The sequence below is a fragment of the Chiloscyllium plagiosum genome, chromosome 17 (assembly GCF_004010195.1).
Source record: "Chiloscyllium plagiosum isolate BGI_BamShark_2017 chromosome 17, ASM401019v2, whole genome shotgun sequence".
Taxonomy (NCBI): domain Eukaryota; kingdom Metazoa; phylum Chordata; class Chondrichthyes; order Orectolobiformes; family Hemiscylliidae; genus Chiloscyllium; species Chiloscyllium plagiosum.
This window is the reverse complement of record NC_057726.1, coordinates 15292735-15298734: the sequence shown is the minus strand read 5'-3', so window position 1 is coordinate 15298734 and position 6000 is coordinate 15292735. Positions and strand designations below refer to the sequence as shown.

General features: G+C 43.9%; 1 long non-coding RNA gene across 1 annotated transcript in view; it reads left to right on the top strand.

Annotated features, from left to right (window-relative positions):
* Positions 1-1604: 1604 nt before the first annotated feature.
* Positions 1605-6000, top strand: part of LOC122558238 — a 34381-nt gene continuing 29985 nt past the window's right edge. The window contains exons 1-2 of the long non-coding RNA XR_006314080.1: positions 1605-1920; positions 3123-3242. This is a non-coding gene — a long non-coding RNA (uncharacterized LOC122558238). The remainder of the gene's footprint in view (positions 1921-3122; positions 3243-6000) is intronic.

The following is a 6000-nucleotide window of genomic DNA, read 5'->3' as shown; positions in this document are numbered from 1 at the left end:
TCCCCCAGCTGCTCTCATCCATGGTTTGCAGTTCCGAGATGCAGAACACAAGCTCCACTACAACTGGATTCAGCAAGATGGTGGCAAGATGGCAGCACAAAAGGATGCCCCAGTTGGAGCCCATTCTTTTTATGTTTCTCTCCTTTTCTGCATTTTCTTTCAACTTCTGACTTACCCAGAGGGAATGGAGGAGGCAACTCCAGACCAGAGACCACCATTGGTTAGTCCCGGAGGCAAGTCGACCCAGTGGAGGCCAGCACAGGGGAAACAGTTGCAGAGTGGAGGCCGGGATGGGGAAGCAATCCTGGAGCTAAGGCCAATGTGAGGAAACAAGTACCGGAGGGGAGGCCAGCTTTGGGGAAGCAGTCCCAGAGCAGAGGCCGGATTGGGGAAACAGTCTGGGAATGGAGGCCACAATGGGGAACTGAGCCTGGAACAGAGGCCGGTATGGGGAATCTGTCCCGGAGCTGAGACCGGGATGGGGAAACAGTCCTGGAGCTGACACCAGCGAGGGGGAAGTGAGCCCGGAGCGGAAGAAGAAATGAGGAAGCAGTCCTGGAGCAGAGGCCAGTGAGGGGGTAGTGAGCCCAGAGTGGAGGCCGGTGAGGGGGGGAAGCAGTCCCAGAATGGAGGCCAGTGAGGGGGAAGCAGTACCGGAGCAGAGGCCGGTGAGGTGGAAGCAGTACCGGAGCAGAGGCTGGTGAGGAGGAAACAGTCCCAGAGCAGAGGCCGGTGAGGGGGAAGGAGTCCCGGAGCAGAGGCTGGTGAAGGGGGAAATAGTCCTGGAGCAGAGGCCGGTGAGGGCGAAGCAGTCCCGGAGCAGAGGCCGGTGAGGGGGAAACAGTCCCGGAGCAGAGGCCAGTGAGGGGGAAACAGTCCCGGAGCAGAGGCCGGTGAGGGGGAAGCAGTACCGGAGCAGAGGCCGGTGAGGGGGAAGCAGTCCTGGAGTAGAGGCCGGCGAGGGGGTAGTGAGCCCGGAGAGGAGGCTAGTGAAAGGGAAGCAGTCCCAGAGCAGAGGCCAGCAAGGGGAATGAGAACCTGAGAAAACTTACCTTAGAACAGTGGAGAACCGATGCGGAGCAACTGGAGGCTTAGAACAGAGCGGGGACGGTTGTTGGACTGGAGGTCAGACCGGGTGTGGAAGCCCCTGCGCTGAACTACTGCAGTGTAATGTTTATTTGTAATTTTTTATCTGACTGTAATATCTATCCTTTTAACTAGGTCATATTTCTAATTTATACTATGAATCACTGTAAAGTAATGTAACTACCTTTTTCTTTTCTATTACTGTCTTTGTACCTAAGATTTGCACCGAGGCACTTTATACCTGGGATGGTGCTATAAGAAGCAACACTGTAAACTTTTCATTGTACTCCTGTACTTCTGTACTTGATTACACGTGGCAATAAGGGATATTGTAACTCTATTGGAATCAATTGTTAAGGAAGTAATAGCAACACATTTGGAAAGTCATAATCCAACCAATTAGAGAAAGCATGACTTCATGAAAGGGAAGTCGCGTCTGAATAATTTATTCAAGTTTTTCAAGGAAGCCTTGATAGAAGGGATCGAGTAGATGCTTTGTACTTGGACTTTTGGAAGACTTTCAACAAAGTACCTCACAAAAGGTTAAGCCATAATATAAGAGGCCACCGTGTTGAAGGTAGTAGATTGGCAGTGATAGAGAATTGGCTCATGGGCAGGAAACAGCATGTTCCTGCGATAAGGGTTTCTTTTTCAGCTTACCAATGAATGACCAGACTGTTTCCACAGGGATCAGTGCTGGGAGTGAAACTGTTTACAATACATATTAATGATTTGGAGGAAGGAAAGGAATGTACTGCAGCCAAACCTGCAGGTGACACAAAATGAGTGGAAAGGCAAAGAGGATGCAAACAGTTTACAGAGTGAAATTGAAAGGTAAGTAAGTCAACAAAACGTCGGCATATGTATAAAGTGGTTATAAAATGAGAAAATGTGAAATTGTTTATTTTGGAAGAGAAAACAAAAGAATAGAATATTACTTAAAGTCAGTGTGATTGAAAATCAGTCTGCAGTATAACCTGGACCTTCCTCATTCATATTTCTTCAACACACATTTGGTCAGTTTTTGGAATTTCTGAATGAGAAGGAAGAGGCTAAAGAGAAAAAAATATAAAACCTGAAATAAGCAACAGGAATGATGTCGAGGTGCCAGTGTTGGACTGCAGGTAATCAAAGTCAGAAGTCACACAATACCAGGTTATAGTCCAATAGGTTTATTGAAAGCACAAACATTCGGAGCACTGCTCCTTTTGTCAGGTGAAATCATTTGAAAGGACGGACGTAGGGAGGGTTTATTAAGGCTAGATGATTCATCTAGCTTTGACTGAAGGGAGGAATCTCCATTCATTCCTCACCAGTTCTATAAATACAGGATTCCTGGCAGAGAAGGGAAATCAAAGAAGACAATCTTTGGGAATTAAGGATCATTTTGGGCTGGTTCCAGGAGAATAAGAGTGTCTGCTGAAAGGACAGAGTAAACTATAACCGTGGAAGGGGATTTTCAGCTACTTAAATAGAAGGGATTGTCTTTCTAGTTTGGAATATAGGTTGCTTACTGAAATAATGCTTAGTCAATATTGCTTTCAGTTGGATGTGAGCTAAAATGTGATGTTATTGTGTGACCCTTACAGTCATTTACTAGATGTTCAAATTTCTTTGTAAAAATTATTGGTTTCTACAGGCATCATACAGTTCTCACCTATGATGTGGAGGAGCCGGTGTTGGACTGGGGTGGACAAAGTTAAAAATCACAGCACCAGGTTATAGTGCAACAGGTTTATTTGGAAGCACTAGCTTTTAGAGCACTGCTCCTTCATCAGATAGTTGTGGAGTAGGCGCTCCAAAAGCTAATGCTTCCAAATAAACCTGTTGCACTATAACCTGGTGTGGTGTGATTTTTAACTTAGTCCTCAGCTAGTTCTTGGTTGATTAAGGGACTTATCTGATCAATTCCTTTAACACTGACCGATCAGACAGCTTTGAAGCATTTAATGTTTTTTTTAAATGTGGTTATGATTTAATGCATGTGTGAGCAGCATAATTTTACCAACTTATATTTGTGCTTCTATTTGAAGTAGGATGTACTGAAATAACTAAGCAGAAACAGTGTGTTAAGAAAATGGACACTGGCTTATTGACAAGCACTCTGAAGAGAGAGCTATAAATATGGATGCAGGAAAAGAAGACAGGCACTGAGGGTAATTAAATGAATCGCTGAATAAATCTGATTGTGATTCCAGAAAGTGGAAGCTCAAATAACCTGCAGCAGAAATGAATCTGCATTTTACTGATATGCATAAAATAGAGAAAGTGGGATTGTTTTCCAATTGTATGTTTATCCTGGAAAGCTTTCAAATTGTCTAAAGGCACTTACAAAGTGTAATCATAGTTGCATAATGCAGTCTCATGTGATATCATCCAGCCTGTTTTTTGTCAGAGTGCAGACTTGACAGGAACACAAAACTAACCACCTGTCTATTCCATATCCGGTGATCAAGATGTGCTCTGTACTGAACACAGGTTTAAGTGAGTGTCTTCATACCATTTCTTCTTCCTATCAGAATGCACTCAAATTTCCTGCTTCTTTCCAACTCATTTCCCTCTCATTTCTCTGGCTTTTTTCATCAATACAATTCTGATCAAACCTCATCTTTCTGCTGGGCAATTTGTATCCCTCAGTCACTGACTCAAACCTTCACTTCAGATCACATGTCTTTACAGCACGAGATGCTGGCCAGGTGAGATGGGTGGTGTGTTCACCCCTTTGCGTAGGAGCTGAGGATCGTGCAGTTGGCACAGGAGAGGCCAGGCTTATCCTGAAAGTAGGTGGCATCCTCCTGGATTGTCTCCACTCACCCTCTCCTGCTGTTCTAAAACTATGAGCACTCACCTTGACACTACCACACACCCCATTGTACAAACATTTGAATTAGGTGCAGGAGTAGATCACTCAGACTTGTTCCACCATCTGATAAGAATATGGCTGATCTAATTGTAGTCTCAGCTCCATTTTCCTGACTATATTATATCCTTTCACTCCCTTTGTCAATTGAGAACCTTACTAACTCAGCCTTAAAAGTAATTAGTGACTCAGCCTCCTCACCACTCTGGGAATGAGAATTCCACAGATCAGTGGTGCTCCAGTAGGAAAATGAAAGGTCTCCTATCTGTGTCTTAAATGGGAGACTTCTCATTTTTGAACTGCATCTTCTAGTTTGAGTCTCTCCCAGAAGGGGAAACATTCTCTAAGCTTCCACCTGACGAATCCCCTCAGGATCTTGTATTTCTTATGTGTACTAGTCCCCCAACCCCAAGTATTTATTATAACCATCAAACCCCCCCGCCCCAAAGCCTGCCAAACAATCCTCCTTCCACCATGCCCTAAACCCCAATTCCAATCCCAACCTTCCCTATCCCAAATATCCCACGATTACACCACCCCAACTGACCCCATCATCACAGCCTATTCCCCCTCCCTATTACTTTAGTTATTCAAGTGATCTCTCACTGTTGCATGTTAACCTCACAGCACGCATACACTGTGTTCCATTCCATCAGATCATGGCTTGTTTAAACACATCTCACTCTGAACATGCATGTCGACTTTTCCTTTCCCTCAATTTTCTCTTTTTCCTTGTTCCAAACCTGTTTCGTTGTTATTTTGCTTTAGTTTTTAACAAAGAGTTGAACTTAAAATGAATACTGACTGCTATTTTTTCTCCCACTAACCCTGACTGACATGCTGAGTGCTTCCAACGTAATGTGCTTCAGACTCAACAGCAAGAAGGGGATCAACCTCTTTCCCGGGATGTGAGTCAATCCATCCAATCTATAAAATACTCAGGATTGACATCCAGGGGATTTTGGTTTTAATGAATTAAGGAGGAATCAACTAGGAGAAAGTGAGGACTGCTGATGCTGGAGATCAGAGTCGAGAGTGTGGTGCTGGAAAAGCACAGCAGGTTAGGCAGCAGCCGAGGAGCAGGAGAATCAATGTTTCAGGCATAAGCCCTTCATCAGGAGTGAATTAAGCCTGATCAACAGCTATAGCTGAGGTTAAGGAATCAGCAATTTGCATTTACTTATAATAAAAACTGAAAGAACTGCAGATACTGTAAATCAAACAAAAATTACTGGAAAAGCTCAGCAGGTCAGGTAGCATCTGTGGAGAGAAATCAGAGTTAGCATTTTGGGTCCTCAGAACTGGTTGTTGCGTTTATATATAATATCTTTTAACACATATTCCACGACATTTCACAAAAGCATCAAACTAAGTCTGTGACAGTCCATGGAGAGGTACATTTCTGTAGAGTTGTTTTAGCATAGTAAAGGTCTCAAGGTGGGTCAGAGAGGTGAAGAAAGACTTACATAGGAATAGATCAGTGGTTGTATGTAATGATGGCTCAAATCTTGGTCAAAAAGATGAAGGCCATGGAAGACTTTTAGCGAAACATGCTTCATTTGGCTTGCCTCCTAAGACTAGGTAAAAACAATGACTGCAGATGTTGGAAACCAGATTCTGGATTAGAGTGGTGCTGGAAAAGCACAGCAGTTCAGACAGCATCCAAGGAGCAGGAAAATCGACGTTTCAGGCAAAAGCCCTTCATCAGGAATATAGGCAGAGTGCCTGAAGGTTGGAGAGATAAACACTGCAGCTAGCAGCTTCTAACTACAAGCTTCTATCTGGTGCCTGCACCCTACTCAGCAGAATCAAAGGAGTTCAAGCTAATGGTTAGCCATAGGATATCTAAGTGATCCAAACTCCAAGGGTCAGGTCAGTGATGAAGGTTATTGAAAGGAAAACATTCATGTTTTCAGACATTGTGGTGGTGGGATGAGTAAAATGGGTGATCAGTGTAAACATGCTGATTGCAGGACATACTATTTTCTTTGACTGGTGACATATTTTACAGCAATCTATAGTCGTGATTTGAAAGAGTGTGGGTTCCTCCACCT